The sequence below is a fragment of the Homarus americanus genome, unplaced genomic scaffold (assembly GCF_018991925.1).
Source record: "Homarus americanus isolate GMGI-L3 unplaced genomic scaffold, GMGI_Hamer_2.0 scaffold51859, whole genome shotgun sequence".
NCBI lineage: Eukaryota > Metazoa > Arthropoda > Malacostraca > Decapoda > Nephropidae > Homarus > Homarus americanus.
This window is the reverse complement of record NW_024711292.1, coordinates 19,594,723-19,613,820: the sequence shown is the minus strand read 5'-3', so window position 1 is coordinate 19,613,820 and position 19,098 is coordinate 19,594,723. Positions and strand designations below refer to the sequence as shown.

The 19,098-nt window shown below is 41.7% G+C and overlaps 1 protein-coding gene across 1 annotated transcript in view; it reads right to left on the bottom strand.

The window, feature by feature from the left end:
• LOC121855423 overlaps nt 1-18,794 on the bottom strand; it is a gene marked incomplete in the record, with an annotated part of 222,586 nt that extends 203,792 nt beyond the window's left edge. Inside the window, 1 exon segment of the mRNA XM_042350390.1 lies at nt 18,572-18,794.
• Nucleotides 18,795-19,098: the final 304 nt, after the last annotated feature.

Here is a 19,098-nt window from a genome sequence, read left to right as displayed (position 1 = left end):
CTCACCTCTTACACGCAGTCGGAGGGAAGCTTCTTGGTAAGTACCTTCCTTTGTTTGTTTATTTTCCATTGTTTGTCCCTTTTATCATGTTGTATCAAAGTAATATTACTAAAAGTAGTGTAGTTGTATTGTAGTGTAGTATTATGAGATGATAATGGTATGCTTGTGATATGAATGTATTTATTTGTGGAATTATTATTCCGATAATTATTTATGACTTACTTGCTCTCCCAAACACAAAGACAACCAGACAGCCTGGCGACAGACTGGGTGTGTGTCGCCGAACAGTCTTTATGAAAAGTAATGCAAATAAAATTAATTCTAAATGAATTATTTAAAGGAAATATATATTTGTATCAGTAAAAATATGTATTTTTGGCCATCTCAGACACAAAGGAGACGGAAAAAGGACCAGAGGCACATATTCAATGTGTGCTAGGTGTGCTCCGCACATCCACAGAAGTCATAAATAATGATTTAATACTCTTTTTTAATGTAGATAAATATACAGGACATTTTACATGTATTAACACACTGTTAACCTCAATTGTTGTTTCTTGGCTTTCCTGTTGGCTTGCTACTAGCTGCAGAGCGGAGCTGTCACCGCATACTTTGAGTAGTAGTACCAGAAGGGAGGGGACGGGGGTACTGAGGCGGGGAGGGACGGGGTTTATAGCGAGTGAGGTCGAGCGGCCAGCCAGTAGCACCCAGCCCGCAGTGGAGGAAGTGTTGCTCTGTACTTCGTTTCCGTTTACTGTGAATGTGAAAATATATTTCTTTGTTTTGATTTACATAGTACAAGAATTTAAAGCTCACTGTACAATTAATTTAGATACTTTAACATCATTTTCACCCTTCTTACACAATGGGAAATTCTGTTGAAAATAATTTACTCACAGAATTAAGACAAAGAGGCTCCTTTTATGATGACGTTATAATGCAGTTTACATCGCAAAAGAAGGAGAAGAGAATTAATGTATAAACAAAATGGGTAAGTAAAATATATTTTTGTTTAAATTGCACTGCTAATATATGTATACTGTACTTCTACAATAATTTTCTTCTATTTTTCATTTCTCTGTGCTGTTTATATGTTATTCTATTGCCTTTTATAAATATGTCATTTATTTTATACAACTTAAAGTTTAGTCTTTACCTTATTATAATGCTCAGCACACTGAAAAGGACCCCTAATACATAGTGACCGCGAGCTGCTCCCTGTAAGAAAACGCACCTTTCTCCTTATATCACTCGTCACTGAGGTGACAATATATAGTTTTTCTTATGTCTTTTTCATTGTTTTATCATTTATAAAGGTTAAAATATATTTTTGGAAAAATTTATTTTTCCCATTTTACCCAGCATGGGGGGTACAGTCACCGCCACCCTAGACCGGGGATTAGGGGTTAGGGTGAGTGTAAATGACGTGAAAAGTGAAGTGAAGAGAATGGAAAGCTTAATGAAAAAGAATCAATACTGTAACTAATATTTTTGGTTTGTTCGTTTATGTAGGTGTGGGAGGCAGTGTGGCGTCTGGTGTTCTCGGGATGGCCCATGGGACGCCGCATCACCTGCCGAGTTTGGTGTTCCTGGTGTTCCCGAGTCTGGTGTTCCCGAGTCTAATGTTCATTGGTGCTTTAGTTAGTAAGAAAATAAACTCATTAAGTTAAGTTTAGTCACTTTTATTGGCCTCCAGAACCTAACCCTATTTTCCCCAGTGATTACATGTAATTATATATCGAGATTTAGTATACAGTGAACATCCTTGGACCCTATCTTGTGATATATCCCGACCCTACCGTACTGTATACAGAAACTTATTGACCAAATCCGGTGAAGAAAGATCTCAGTTACTTGTAGTTACATATAATAATAATAATAATAATAATAATAATAATAATAATTAACGGTTTATTGAAAGAGCTTGGCAGCCAGAAGGCTGAAAATATACAGTTACATATTTGGGGAATGGGTTTCGAATTACAAATAATATACAAGTAACATAAGTGACACAAATAAGACATATAATAACTAGATGGGGAAAAGCTCAAACTACAGTTCATTTCAACATAGTGACAGTGCAAGGAGTAGTGTTTACTGGGAGTGAATACACTGGTTTATTACAAGTTATTGATAATTTTTACAATGGTTGGGACTGGGCTGTTCTTATAGCGATCAGTTCGTGCATGTATGGGCTGGATGCGGTTGTGGTGTCGAACAGCAATTCTCGGACTAGGGATCTCAGGTGGTAGTAGGAGCCGGTGTCGAGGATGGTGTAGAAGCTTCTTCCCAAATTTGCAGATGAGGTCGTGGTGATGGTCAGTGAGAGTCGAAAGGGTCAGTGTGTTGAGCGCTTCTTGATATGTGGAGTAGGAAGGGGAGAGAATAATCTTGCATGCCCTCTTTTGCACTTTTTCTAGGTGTTTACATTGTGTGGCATTTAGGGAGGAAGACCAGGTGGGGGAGGCATAGGTGAGCTTGGGAAGTATGAATGTTGTGTAAACACTGAGGAGCTCGGGTGCAGGAACTCCGAGGGACTTGAGTCGGCGGAGGAGGTGGAGACGGAAACTGGAGGATTTGACAACTTCACTGACGTGTCGTTTCCAATACAGTACAGTAGTTTTTTAAAGGGGGTCTAAAAAATCTTATAAATTTCAGCTAATGATATAAAGTAAACAAGGAAACAGATTATCCATATTACAATAATATGTTGTGCTTGCCAGTGTTTGCAATTTTAATATAATTTACCTTTTCCTATTATGTTAAATAAAGTGTCAAAGTAAACAACTTTCTATGTAGGCCTACCAAGTATATGTCAACTATTGAAATTTTAATGTTTTTTTTTTTTATGTTTTGTAAAATTTTGGAAGGGCTATTAAACTTTGGGAAGGGCTAGTAACTATTCGGTTCTATTAGTCGGCTGGCTACCAGAAAAAAAGGGCAAATATCTACCCCCAATAAGGATCAAGGACGGACATGGATGGGTTATATACAAAGGGAAGGTAGTGGAGGCAAATGCATCAGTACAGAACCAGGGGACAGAGGGACACCCAACCCCCCATCCACTCCACCTCCCACCCAGGAGGAGGTCAGTGCCATGTAAACAATGTCATCTCTGACCACACCCATAAAATACAATGTATTTACTAAACGAGGCAGTTGCTGAGAATGTAAGGAAGCTGGAGACGATACTGAAAATAAATTCCAGCTTTAATGTCATGTACACTAACAATGACATGTTACTTGATAAGAGAGTGGAGTTTTAAACACTACTGAAGGTACATCAACCTGACATAGGTGTTGTAGACCTGTTGTACAAGAACAGGAGAATCGAGACAGATATGACTGACGAACCTTTCTCCAAGTAACTTGCAAGAGGGGTTTTGTTATCTATGCTAGGCAAGCTAGAGCTAGCCAGGTGGGGTGTGGGGAGAGGATGTTTTTGAAGAATCCAAGCGGTGTAAAATTACTGATGGGGAGAGACTTACTCATTGTCGGGTGTATCTACAGATCCCCAAAATGTAGCTTATTAAACCAAAGGAACTTAAGAACCTTAATTGACAATGAGTGCTCCCCTAGCCACCTCCTGGATAAATGAATACACACCAAATGACCTTAATAATCCCTCTACTCTTTTTGTAGAAACTCTGAGACAATTTTCTAATCCAACATGTTAAAGATGTGACTCACTACAGGAAGGGGCAAACACCCCAAACCGCTGGACCTCATCACAACTAATGAGGAAGGTATGGTGGCCAAGCTGGAACACCTAGTCCACGTTGGCACCAGTCACCACATAATGTTGTTCTTTAGATTTAACTGTTACTTGGTTCATGACAAAAACAGGCCAAGGTTCAAATATTACAAAGGTAATTACGATGGGATGAGAGAGGAGATGAGGGGTATTCACGGGTCTGACTTCCTGAGATACAAGAACACAGACAATACACTGAATATCATAGCCAGTAAAGTTAACCATTTGATTGATAAATAAACAACCAAGACCAAACCCAGTGCATACTGGAATACAAGAAGACCGTTACACATGAACCATGCGGCGGTAAGGAAAGTTAAGAAGTAAGTTCAGAATTTCAAGATGTGGGTTAGGACAAATAATGAGCAGGACAGGAGGATGTAAGCCAGATCCAGGAACCAAGCAAAGTCAGAGTGTAGAAAAGTTCCAGAGGCAGATTACAAGTGAGGTCAAGTCAAAGCCAAAAGCTTTTTACTGCTACCCAAATTAAAAAATGCAACTAGGCATATCAGGTCTGAGGCTTGAAGACTGTAATTACACACATCCTGACCAGGACAAGATGGAGGCATTGAACAAATATTTTTCATATATGTTCACAAGAGAATGTGAACAATTTTCCTGTGTCTGAGGAAACACGGTTTGACACAGTGCTGACCCACATTGTGTTCTCAGAAAAGAATATAAAAAATTAATTGTCGAAGCTAAAGGGTCAAAGGAGTCCCGGCCCTGACATAGTGCACCTCAGAGTGCTAAGAGAGTTGTGCAACGAGTTAGCTGAGCCCTTGAAGATCCTCTTCTGTAAATGCCTGGATGAACAAAAGGACCCCAGTGATCAAAAAATGGCTTAAGTGAGTCCTATCTTCAAGAAGGGCGATCGTCACTCCACGAACAACTATAGACTGGTGAGTCTGACCAGCATGTGTGTCAAGTACTAGAGTGCATTATATGAGATGCCAAAATGGAAAATCTATTATGAAACAACCTTGTAAAGGACTGCCCACACAATTTTATGCTGGGGGCACTCCTGCTAAACATAATTACTAGAGGTCCTGGATGTTTGGACTCAAACTCTGGAACAAAGTGGTAATATCGACAATATATTCCTAGATTATGCCAAAGTTTTCGACAGTGTACCCCGTTAAAGGTTGAAAATTAAACTGGAAGGGTACTGGATTCTGGAAAGTGTCCTAGCGTGGTTCGGAGACTTTCTTCACAATTGCAAGCAGTGTGTGGTGATTAATGGCACAAAATCGTCATGTGTTCCTATGACAAGCAGGACACCACAAGGCAGTGTATTGGGCCCATTGTTGTTTGTTTCATAAATTACATGCCAGAAGCTATACACTCCTCCATACAAAAGTTTGTGGACGATGCTGAGTGAAATTTATGAACCAAACAGGCTGTGAAGAGATACAGAAAGATCTCTGTGATCTTCAAGAACAGTTGAAGAAATGGCTGCTAAGATTCAATGTCAAGAAGCGTAAAAGGCTGCACCTGGGTCGTACCAACAGTAAAGAGGCACATCACATGTCCCAATAGGCTGAAGAAACTGCATTAATAGAGACCGAATGTGAAAAGTACCTGAGTGTGTATGGTAAAAATGAACGTAAGTTCTCGGGCCATCGTGACAAGAATGTAAATCAGGCAATGAAACTAGTAGGTCTTATAAGAAGGTCATTCAGATATCTAGATGGTCAAGAGAGAGGGGCTTCCTCGCCTGATCCCCGAATTATACTAGAGAGTATCAGTTGATTGCAAATGTGCACTACAGCACCTGCTACCCAGAGAAATAAGAATGCTTGCAACAACAGCATGCCCTTCAAATTCACGGGGGGTGAGGTTCTCAAAATGACCACGAATAGCCAAATCCGTGAATAACATTTGCTGACCGGGGGGGACATTTTCACTTGTGTAAAAAGAAATGTATATTCCCTTTATGTGTTGGCCCTTATGACAATTATTACTTTTACCTGTATTGTATATGTGTGTGTGTGTGTGTGTGTGTGTGTGTGTGTGTGTGTGTGTGTGTGTGTAGACACACACACACAAAACACGTACAAATAAAAAATAATGGGTAAATACTCTCACATATAATCATAAACAAATGTACAGTATATAAAAAATGTTGAGACTACCCTCAAGTCTACTCAATGCTTTATTAATAACAAAGCACGGAGTAGACTTGAAGGTAGACTAAACATTTTTACTATACATTTGTTTATGATTATTTCTGAGAAGATTTTCCCATTACAGTGATCCCTCGGTTAACGAATTACCTTCCATAAGATTCTTCACTTCGGTTAACGAGCAAACCTTTGGTTAACGAATTTCTTACCAATTTTTCCAAACATGTTTTCACCTGCATTTGGCTGCTCAGAAGCAGTAGTAATACTCCGCCAATACAGTAATCGGTTTTAGGGCTTAAATTCCTTACCATTTTATTAAATATCAAGAAGGTTGTACTATTTAATAATTTTAACATTTTTATATTAAATTTTTTTGTCATTTTAACAATTATTGAAGATAATTGAAGTACAGGAAGCTAGTTTTTTGCACGCCAAACAACCATTCAACACACCAAGCTTGGCGTCAGTTTGTTTACCAGTTCAGAGGAAGGAGCATCTTGTTTGAGACTCTTCAACATAAATGCTTTTTTTTGTGTTTCCAGTCAAATTATTGGTCACTTTGAAATATATTTTACATATTGAAAATATATAATGCAGTGCAGGGTTGATTTAAAAAAAATAGAGTCAACCCTTGCTTTACGCGGTCCCACAATCCGCGTTTCCTCGTTTACGCGGTACCCTGCCGAAACCGGAATGCTCACATTCCGCGGTGCGTATACCCCTTTACGCGGAGAGCGGCTGGCGAGCCGCGCCATTTTTGGATCCAAACCTCCCACCATCTCTCCCGCCATCCGCCATGTTGTGTAAGCGGCGCGAGCAGGGTCCGCACAAGGTCGCCCAGTCATCAAAACATTACCGAGTTCTTCACCCGCCACCCACCACAGCCGGCCCAAGTCAGTGATAGTGATAATTATAGTGAGGATATGGACTTATATGGACTTTGAGGGGTTTGACAAAGAGGCCCTGCAAGCCTCTGTGGTGGATAGTGATACAATTGATACAAGTGATACAGGTGAGGGCCAATAATCTGCCCTCTGCCTCGGAACCAAACCCCCATCCCCGTGTGCCCAGACATCTTTTCTACTAATGTAAGTGTTAAAAAACCTAATATTATTGATATTTCTCTTAATTATTAATTGTGTGTGCATACCATCATAAAGTTAAGATAATATTTTTACTGCAACATAGTTGTGTGTCGTCAAAAAGTGGAGTTTGGGGGTCGGCCCGGTCTCTATTTCAATTAATCCCATATGTTATGTTGTTCACTTTACGCGTTTCTCACTTTCCGCGGTACCCTGTGGGTTGAATTAACCGCGTAAAGTGAAGGTTGACTGTAATCTTGAATTACACCAAGTGAACTAAAATTTTATAGGTGAAATGGCGGCATGGGGTGACTTCTCTTCCACCCCAATGCCTTCTCTTCTCCCTTCTCCTCCACCCCCATTCCAATTCCCATCATCAACCAGGAGCCTTCTACATGCACACCTCAAAGTAAGTGTACTTTACTGCATTTATTTTTCGTTTGTATGTAATTTTCGGTGAGCTGGAACCAATTACCCAAAAACCCATTGAAACAATGGTTTTGGTTAATGAATTTTTCGGTTAACTTTGCAACCTTTTGGAACGAATTGTGCTCGTTAACCGAGGGACAACTGTATTACTTATTTGTATGTGTTTTGTGTGTAGTGTCTACACACACATATACATGTATACAATGCAGGTAAAGGAAATTACTGTCTCTAGAACGAATGTCTCCCTGTTCCGGCTGCGAAAATGCCGACAACTTTAAAACTACTCGCAGACATTCTTGGGTACATCCAGGATGTCATCCGCGAATAATAGAGGACCGCGAAATAAAAATCCATGAATTTTCCGGGCATATTGCACCTAGCTTATGCAGGGGGTCGATTCAGGTCCATGACATTGTAAGTGACACTCAAGAAGTTTAATTCGCTATCTTTTTGGCATTTACATATACTTGTACCTTAGAAACATTCGCTAAACCTTTACTTTTTACTTTTATCCTCTTCGCCATGGATCGGCTAGTTAGCCGCTTGGGTGGTCAGTCAAGTACTGGACATGAGCTGGTTCCTGAAGAATTATATTGGAACCTGCTGGCCTTGAAAGAGCTCACACTCGGTGTCGCCACAACTTTCTCTGGCAGATTGTTCCAAGATTTCACAATTATCACTCCAAAAAGGCTTGCCTTTACTGTTCCCTGGACATATGATTACACATTATATTATAAGATTATTTAACTTTCAAACTTATTTAAGGTACTTAAAGTTGTTTGGTGTATTAATGCAGCATAAGCTACCTAACCATGCACTCAAACACTCATTTCAGTGAATGACAAAGTGGTTCATTGAGACACGCTCACCACTTTTCTTGCGACATGTAACTTCTTATTTCACAGCCATCCCATAGCTACTACACTTCCTTTGATCAACTACATCACCTAGCTTCAGTTTGGAACTGATGGCTACAAAAAGAGCCCACCAATGTCACCAAAGACACAACAGAGTTGATAATTATAGTTCTTGGAGCACTTCAAAATACTGTACAGTCAACCCTCACTTTACGCGGTTAATTCAACCCACAGGGTACCACGGAAAGTGAGAAACGCGTAAAGTGAACAACATAACATATGGGATTAATTGAAATAGAGACCGGGCAGACCCCCAAACTTCACTTTTTCCCGACACACAACTATGTTGTAGTAAAAATTTTATCTTAACTTTATGATGGTATGCACACACAATGAATATAGAAGAGGTTAGGTTAGGAAAAATAAAGGTTAAGTTAGGAAAAATAAAGGTTAGGTTAGGAAAACTAAAAGTTAGGTTTAACACTTACGTTAGTAGAAGAGATGGGTCGGCATATGGGGATGGAGGCTGGTTCCGAGGCAGAGGGCAGGCTACTGGCCCTCAGGTGAGTCACCATCACTGTCATCCACACTTGTCAGGGCCTCCCTGACAAATCCCTCAAAGTCATCATCACTGTCTCTGCCTCTGTCACTAACACTGGCTTGGGCTGGCTGTGGTGGGTTGCAGGCGAAGAACTCTGTTATGCTTTGCTGACGGCTGGTGTTTATGTTGTCGTGATAAACCTTGATGTCGGGCTCCATAGTCTGCAACAGCTGGGTAGTGAAGATTTCATACCTGTTTGCGTCAGGGTCGTCGGAAAGGAGGAGCTTGACTTTCTCGATACACTCGATGGCACCCCTAACATTACTATGGGATAAGCGGTGTTCTTCTTGGGACGACGCACCACCTGCCTCTTCACTGACGTCATCATCATCTACCATCTCGTCGGTAGTCACATCAGGATCCCTTATCACCTCCAGGATGTCGCCGTTGGTGGTCTCGGAGAAGCCTGCAGCTGTAACACTCTGCGCAGCTTTTCTGGCAAGGTCCACTGCTACTGCAACAGTCTGAACCTCACCAGTCACAGATTGACTCTGCCTAACGGCCGGAATGCCTTGCAACACATGTCTCCATGGGTGATGAACAGTTGTTACAGACAGCTGATCCCATGCCTCCACCAAGAAGTTCACAGCTTTCTTGATGTTGAATATTCTCCAGAATTGTTTTAAAAGTACTTGTTGCTCTGCCAACTGTTGATCCTCGTCGTCTTCGCTCTTGCTATCGGTGGTGGTGTCACTCAGGTTACGCAACTCTTCCCTGGTGTTGGTGTAGTCGTTCAGGAGCTTGAATTTTTTCGTAGAGAATGCAGCTTTTACATTACAAATTAACTCTTGGTCCATGGGCTGTAATATAGACTTAGTGTTGGGAGGAAGGAAGACCACTTTTACGTTGGGGTGATGATCTAACAGTAGGGGTGAGTGTCCTGGTGCGTTGTCCAGCAGCAACAAAATCTTGAATGGCACATTCTGTTGCTCACAGAATTTCTTCACATCGGGAATGAAACAGTCATCAAACCAGGAGAGGGACAGTGTAGAGAACATCCACGCCTTATGTGCGGTCAGCCAGTGGACATTTAGCTTGGTCATGTCCATGCTCTTGTAGGCGTGCGGCTTGCGGGCTGTGTGGATCACCGATAACTTGAGCTTACAGGTACCGGAGGCATTGGTGGTAAACAGGACGGTGATGCGCTCCTTCTGCAACTTCCGGCCCCGAATCTTGCTGGCATTCTTCACAACGAAGGTCTTGGAAGGTAGCCTTTTCCAAAAAAGACCAGATTCGTCCATGTTAAACACCTGGTCGTCGGTGTACTGTCCTTCCTCCATAATCTCACGTAAAAATGGAGGAAATTCCCTAGCCACAACATGGTCAGCGCTAGCTTCTTCACCACCAATGTTGATATTGGTGATCTTGTTCCTCTTCTTAAACCTCTGTAACCACCCAGAGGAAGCATTAAAGGGTTTGGGCTCTGTAATTCCCATCTTTCGTGACACTGCAGCATACAGTTCACGTGCGTACTCCTTAACAGAGTGCGTGTCCACCGCCATGTTCCGTCGCGCCTGACGCACCAAATAGCTCACAAGTAATTTTTCTGTCTTGAGAAGCACCTGGTTGTGAAAATACTTGATCATAGAAGCACCTGTAGACTTTGTGATGTTCATGTGCTCCTTTATCTTGGCTGCATCCTTCTTTATCGTCCGGATCGTAGATTCGTTCACACCATGCTGGCACGCCAAATCAACCTGTCTTGTTCCTTTCTCCAACTCTTGGATGATCTTGTACTTCACCTCGTAGCTTGAGGAACGTCGTGTTTTCTTTGGCTTAGGGCGACTGGGTCCAGGCAAGGAAAGGTTTCTCTCTGGGGGCGGTGGTCCGGCGGAAGCCATTTTACGGAACAATGGATGCACGATTACACGGTGTGGCCTGGAGGGATGAAACTGCCGCGGCTAGGTCAAGCGTCGTCTTTCCTCCCTCCCTCCCCCGGGTGGACACATCATATTACTTTAAACCAATTACAGTTAGCAGCGGAGGGAGGTAGGGATGCATGGCCAATCACAGTCCGATACGTCATATGACGTCAGTGATAACGCAACAGAGACATGCACTGCGCAACCTTACCGCGCGGCTTGCCCAGGCGGAGGCGGGAGCAGGCGGGTGGGGCGAATCTAAAAATAGCGTCGAGCCAGACACTCTCCGAGTAAAGGGGTACACGCACCGCGGAATGTGAGCATCCTGGTTTCGGCAGGGTACCACGTAAACGTGGAAACGCGGAATGTGGGACCGCATAAAGCGAGGGTTGACTGTAATGCCTGTGGCCACAGGCAACTGGTACTGAGCATGCATGGCGTGGGCAGAAGGATGAACTTTAAAAGAATGGGAGGCAGGCGGGGATTCCAATCGCTCAAATGCTTGTGCTACCAATGATCGACGGATTTCAGTCTTAGAATCCTTTTTTTACATGTACTGTAGTTCCACAATTATATGACCACTTATAATGAAGTCACTTATAACGAGGACCCTCTGTACTACAGACGGATAAGGGGCGACCTAATTGAAGTGCATAAACATCTCAGAAGGCACTACTCAGTTTAGTGTACTGTACATACCTGGAGCTGGTTGACGCCCACCCCACAAGGGATCCCAGCTCACAAGTCCAGAAAACTGTGAGGACAAACTTTTTTGGAGTGAGAGTTACGAATTCTTGGAACAATCTGCCAGAGCATTGTGAAGGCACCAAGTGTGAGCTCATTCAAGACCAGACTTGACCAACACTGGAGCAGGTTCAGATACATTCAGGAGCCAGTGCATGTCCAGTACTTGCCAACAGTGCGTAACAGAGACACGGCCAACAGCCCAGCGGCTAACGAGACGATCAGTGAAAAAGAGGATAAAAGTAAAAAATAACTGACTGATTGACTGAGTGATTGTGGTAATTGCATCCCGGGCGATGCATCAGCTTAGTCCATATGCAGATGAATTAAACCAAACACTTAGAAGGCTAAAAACAAATAATGCAAGGAAAAAAAATTAAAAAAATTATAAATAGTACAGTATAGAACTTTCATAAAAACGTTTATATGTTAATAGATAAAACTTAAAGCTTGTGTAGAAGGCCAGCTTCCTCCACGAAAGAGAGGACATCCCGTTCCACGCTCCCAAAGATTGATTTATTAATTGATCAATTGATTGTGGTAATTACATCTCTGGCACCAATTTAAAAGAAAGGCTTAAAAGACTAAAAACAATTAATGCAAGATAAAACCATAAGTAATAAAAAATATAAAACTTTTATAAAACCATTTAAACGTTAATAGATAAAACTCAAAGCTTGTGTAGAAAGCCGGCTTCCTCCACAAAGGAGAGGACTTCCTCTGCCATGCTACCAACTCCCCTCAGCACCAAAGAGAGACAGTAAGATCTGCCCTGCCCTGCCCTGCCCTGCCCTGCCCCCCCCGGCACTGGGAGGGATGGGAGGGATGCTTATGATGAAGACCTCTGAGACTGGGGCATTCCACCAGGTGTCGAACAGCCAATGGGACTAAGCAGTCATCACAATGTGGAGGGGGTGCCCTCTCCATCAAAAAACCATGAGTCAGTTACATGTGGCCAATGTAAAGACAGGCAAAAGCAGTCTCCCAGTGGCATGACAGTCCCCATTATCCCCAGGCACCCAAAGCAGGGTGGATGCCGTGGGGCTTGCTTGCTCCAATGGTATCCCATCTACAATGCCAATTCAAGTGGATGACAGCTCTACCCAAAAGGAAACAATGGTAATAAAATTATCTCTACCATATAGTATTACAGATGGAACAAATTGGAACATAGCACACTAGTTTTTCCCATCCTCCTCAGACTTAAGTGACCTGTCTGTTGAGGCTGGTGACAGCACAGTATCCCTGACCCTCCCCCATTCCCTCTTCCCACATGAAAACTTCTTTGATCAACAGTGAGCTGACAATCCTAATTACCAGGGTTAATCTGCATGTGACTTGTCAGTAACCTCATAGTCTCTGACACCTCCCCATTTCACCTGTCCAGCTGTAAGTTTCTTTGTTCTACCGTCATCTCCTTACCTGCCAGGATTAATCTTTACTTAACCTCTCGGTAACGTCAGTTTCTCTAATCGCCACCCCCCGACTCATTCTACCCCTCCATTCCTGTCACACTCATATATCAGGGCCAAATCCAGAAAAAGGGTCATCGAATTTCAAAACCAGCAAATTAGCAACTCTGCTCATCAGATACCCCTTCATAGTCACATGTGTTAACAATATCCAGTGTTTACCAGAGGAGTGTACACCTGTTATTGAAGCTTAATAAGAAGCTATGCTCTTAATGAAGTTTCAAGGCAATACAATATGTGTACAGCATAGTCTGGGTTTACGGGGATATTTTTTACGGGGAAGGCCATTTACTCGGCACCTGTCAGAGAGATAATTATTATTTAAGCGGTAAATTCCATCATATACAAGGCAAGCGGCAGGGCAAGGTGCTTCACTGCTGACATCAGACTCGCGCCGGTGACGTCGCAGACTGTGATTGGGCCACGTATCCTTACCACCCACGCACTCCCTCGCCACGCGCTGTGATTGGTCTAGTTATCCTTGCCACCCACGCCCTCCACCGCTGCCGCGTCAGTCTCTCTGTCCCCGCGTATATTCACTCGTGCCCAGGAACCGGTTTTGTTTTTTTCTTTCTACACAAGGGCTTCCGCTGGACCCTCATCACCTCAGAGAAGCCCGGAACTACCTGGCCCAAGCCGCCCCAAGCCCAAGAAAGTGCGACGTGCCTTAAGCTATGAGGTAAAGTACAAGATCGTCCAGGAGTTAGAAAAAGGCACGAGACAGGTGGATCTGACCAGACAATATGGAGCTGAAACTAACACATGCTGATGTGAAGGATATCATCGAGTTAGCTGAGAAAATGAAGCTCATCCTTGCCAAAGACCCAATCAATCATTGCTACGAAGTGTCTAATAACCATCTGTTGAAATGCCAGGAGCCCTATGTTCAGCTGTATAACGACCACATCAATGCTAGCCGTCAACAAAACATCGCCGAGTTCTTCACCCGCCAACCACCACAGCCAGCCCAAGTCAGTGATAGTGAGGATGTGGACTTCGAGGGGTTTGACGATGAGGCCCTGCTAGCCTCTGTGGTGGATAGAGAGACAGGTGAGGGCCAATAATCTGCCCTTTGCCTCGGAACCAACCCCCCATCCCCGTGTGCCCAACCATCTCTTCTACAAACGTAAGTGTTAAAAAACCTAATATTATTGATATTTCTCTTATATATTAATTGTGTGTGCATACCATCATAAAATTAAGATGTTAGTTTTGCTACACTGTACAGTATTGTGTCTGGCGGTCGGCCCAGTCTCTATTTCAATTAATCCCATAGGTTCTGTTATTTTATTTACGCATTTCGCTTTATATACGGACCTCCAGGGGTTTAATTAACCGCATAAAACCAGACTATACTGTATTTGTTTCATCCCCTAATGAATTAATTATACTGTTTACTATTTTCTTATTGACATTATGTTTCAGCCTTCTATTTTTACTCTTATGACTTGAGTATATCTTAAACTGGATACATTTTTATTCTTACTTTAGTATATTTCATGAGTGACACTTATTTTACCTTAAGAAGCTATTTGTCAAATTACTTGTACTTTAACACAAGTAACAAATTTTAGAACTTTGAACATCTTTGGGAATAACCTGCCAGACAGCACTGAGTGTGAGCCCATTTAACCCTATATGCCTGTTAAAATATACACCCATGAAGTCTGTTCAGTTCAGATTTGGAAAAATATTTCTTCTAAACTGTAATAAATCATTCTGGAATTTTCAGATTTTTATGGGTAGAGTCTGACTAGACCATATAGCATCAGTATTAACTGACAAAGTAAATTTGACCAATTCTGATAAATAATGGATTATTTCAGAATGTTCTGCTCTTTCCCCATTGAGTACTGTACATGCAAGCCAATTAACAAGTTTAATCTATGAGTCAGTGTGTTTATAAAAAACTACCAGTAGCTAATAAAAAAAATTTCAGACATTCCTAAACAAGTATCTTTTAAAGTTATTTTCATCAGGTCCTGAAATCAACAAACCAACTAAAAAGAATCAACAATTAAATAGTTTTGAGAATTCACTTCTTACTTGTGCATGTAATCAAAAACTTCATATTAAACGAATAATCTTTTCACCACAGGAAGAAATTGGTACGGTATAAATAAGCAGTATTGAGCTTGACTCTCATTGTGACATGTTTAATAGCCATATGGGTCAGGATGAGAAGGGTGGTGTCCAGCATAACTCTACCAAACCTCATAACATTTACAGGGGCTGATCGGGGGGGGGGGCTGTCCTGGGGGTACGGATCCCCCTCTTTTCATCAGAAAATTCCAATACTTTTTCTTTGATGCCATATTGTACTCAGGCATTTTTGTATAGTAAAAAGTAATTACTATTGACCTCAGAATATCTCTTAATATCAAGGGCTCATGGTTTCAAAACGCCCATGATATTAGTCAGATTAAAAAAAAATAATAATAATAAAAAATGGGGGGCTTACAGCACCCCCAGCTGGGTGGGCTCGCTGTGCTTGCCACGTTCCCCTACCCACAACTTCTTGGACCCCACTTTTGATATTCCTGGATCCGCCCCTACATTTATCCACGTTTTACAGTTTCTACTTTACTTTCCTTTATCCTCTTTGCCACTGATCAGCCTGTTATCCACTTGGGTGGTCAGTCATATCTATGTTATACACTGTTGGCAAGCAATGGACATGCTCTGATTCCAAAATGTACCTAAACCAGTGCCAGTGTTGGTTAGGTCTAGTCTTCAATAAGCTCACACTCATAAGAACATAAGAAAACAAGGAGTCTGCAATAGGCCGGTTGGCCTGTGCATGGCAGCTCCTGTCAAGTTACAACCACTCTCTATCGTCCATGAATCTATCTAGCCTCCTTTTAAAACTTCCCAGCATCCCAGCACTTACTACAAAGTTGCTAAGCTTGTTCCTCTCCTCTAACACCCAATTTGTGAACCAGTTTCTTCCTATCTCCCTCCTAAACCTAAACTTATCTAACTTTAAATCTGTTGCTACGAGTCCTATCCTGCTTAGATATTATAAGAACTTTATATATATCTCCTTTATTGATTCCTTTCACCCTCTTAAATATTTTTATCATATCTCCCCACACTCTTCGTCTTTCTAGGGAATGCAAGTTTAGTTTCTTTAATCTATCTTGATAGGGAAGGTTTCTAAGTCCCGGAATCATTTTTGTCACTCTTCGCTGTATTTGTGGCTTCTTGAACCTGAGATTGTTACTTCTAATAGGGCAGCCACAGGCATCCTCCTGAACTAACACTGGACCCATGGGGGTATGACTTTAGGTCTTATAAGGTCATTTAGATATCTGGATGGACCATTGCCCATCACGATCTTCAAGAGTGAGGTGCTTCCCCGTCTGGAGTGCTGTCACCCCGTCTGGTCCCCGAGGTATGCTAGAGATTGTCAATTGATTTAAAATGTCCAAAGGAGGGCCACCAGACTGGTGCCTGTTCTACAGAACCTCAGTAACCCAGAGAATTGAACGCCTGCAACTACCTAACTTATACCAGACAGGCTAGGGGCGACCTAATCGAAGTGTATAAACATCTCAGGAGGCGAACATTCGCCAGCTCCAGGTATGTACATCCAACGAATGTACATGCCTGTAGCTGGCGAATGTTCGCTTAAGGTTGAAGAAGCCACAAGTCCAGAAAACTGTGAGGGTAAACTTTTTCAGAGTGAGAATTGTAAACTCTTGGAACAATTTGCCAGTGTGTGTGTTGTGGCAGCACCAAGTGTTTGCTCATTCATGACCAGACTTGACAACACTGGAGCAGGTTCCTATATATTCAAGAGCCTGTGCAAGCCTAGTACTTGCCAACGGCGTGTAACAGACGTGACTGATCGCCCAAGCAGCTAACAAGCCGATCAGTGGCGAAGAGGAAAAAATAAAAGTAAGAGTATAATTTAAGAGGCATCCAGTAAAAACATAAAAATCTAAAAAAATAAATAAAAATACTAACAAATAAAAAGTGTATCCTCCAAACATTAATGGTGTGATTAATCAGGAGTCACTTACTTTATTTAGTAAGTTTATTCTATTTTTTATCTTGAGAAAATATTAACTATACAGTACTGTATATTTCTTTCAACAGTACAGTGGGGTCAGGATATAGAGGGTGAGCATAAAGTCTTTCCCTGATTATGAAAAATCATAACATCGAAGACCATTCTAGATAGAAACATGAATGTTGTAGCATTGTGTAGACGAATTCATATACTTTTTTTTCATGCATATTTTAAGCTGTAAAAAACTGTATGTTTGTCCCAAGCATATGTTTTGTGTAATAAATGTTTGTAATCAGGGAAAGACTTTATGCTCACCCTGTACGTATAGCAATTTTTTATAAAGATTTTTTATATCGGGACTACCAAAATAATCAGAATTTTCCAATACAGTGGGGTATGCTATAACGAATCTAATTGGTTCTAGAACCTTGTTCGTTATAGCATTCGTTCGTTATAGGATTAATCCGTTCCAGGCCCCCAAATACAACCACTTAACACTGAAAAATATAATATAAAATTGTAAAAAAGTGCATAAATATGCATCTAAACCCCTGAAATAAAGAATATCATTAATACTTGTAATAAAAAACCAATAAATTAGCAAAAAAATAAAAAAATAAATAATGTTCGTTGTAGGAGTTTCGTTCGTTATAGCATTCTCAATTTTATAGGTAAAACCGTTCGTTTTTGGAATATTCGTAGTAGGATCCGTTCGTTATAGCATACCCCACTGTACTATACTGTATAGCAATAAATCTATTTATTTTGCAAGGGAAATCGGGCAAGAAATATTTCAAATTTACCGCCATGGCAAACAAATGCGTTATTTGCTCACCAGAGGCACCAACGTGGCTGCTCACTCATGCATTTACGCTCGCTTGCACAGTCTTTTTGATTCAGCTCTTGCCACGTGCGGACGCTGCACTCTTGCTCTCCAGTCAAGGTCACCACGTACTCTACTACTGTCTACTAAGATGACCAAGCGTACTAGTGATGAGGAGGCAGGTGATGATGTTGGTGAGTTATCACATTTACATTCATTTAGGCATGTTTATTTCATATTTCCATGTGAAAAAGCAAACATATAATATGTATGAAAACATGTACTAATGTTTCATTACAGTTCTGTGTTTAGGCACGCAGTTGTCACGTGACACGGAGGACGTTGGCTGAGTCGAGTGGCGCGAGTGATGAGTCAGCAGCCGATTTTGCTGCAGATTCCGACTTCTAAGGCGAGTGTAAATGGGTTGCTAGTGATGTGAAAAGTGAGGTGAAGAGAATGAAAAGCTTATTGGCAAAAGATTTAATACTGTAACTAATATTTTTGGTTTGTTTGTTTATGTAGGTGTGGGATTGTCAAGTGAGGGTGGCAGTGTGGCATCAGCTGCCGAGTCTGGTGTTCCCGGGATGGAGGGTCAGCTGCCGAGTCTAGTGTTCCCGAGTCTGGTGTTCATTGGTGCTTTAGTTAGTAAGAAAATAAACTCATTAAGTTAAGTTTAGTCACTTTTATTGGCCTCCGGAACCTAACCCTATTTTCCTCACAGTAATTATATGCAGTCTCTCCTCGACTTACGACAACCTGGACATACGACCGTCATGGTCGTATAAAATATTTTTCACATTACGTACGTATTTTCGAGTCCCGAGATGTTTAGTCGTAATGTGACCCTGTACGACAGCGTGGGCTGGGCCGCCTCGTGGTGTACAGCATCCACGCCGTAGCCCACTCAGTTGTTGTTGTTGTTAGTGATCGCACTGTGTAATGACAAAATTTTCGTTTGTAATTCCCTTTACAATGGCTGGCATCCTTAAAAGTATGAGTTCTTGTGGTGCTGAGAAGAAAAAGAGACAGTCAATTACTTTTGAGATGAAAATGAAAATAATAATGCAATATGAAATGGAAAAACAAGCAACCATTTCACGAGACCTTGGCTTCTCTCACTCGACGATATCAACAATTTTGAAGGACAACGAATGAATTCGTGAGGTAGTGAAAGGATCAGCACCTATAAAGGGAACAATAATAACGAATAAAAGACAAGGTCCTCTTCATGAGATGGAAAAATTACTTGTGATGTGAATGGAAGATCAGCTGCAAAAACGTGTACCCTCAAGCCTGCTAACCATACAGGCTAAGGCAAGAAGCCTTTTCGAAA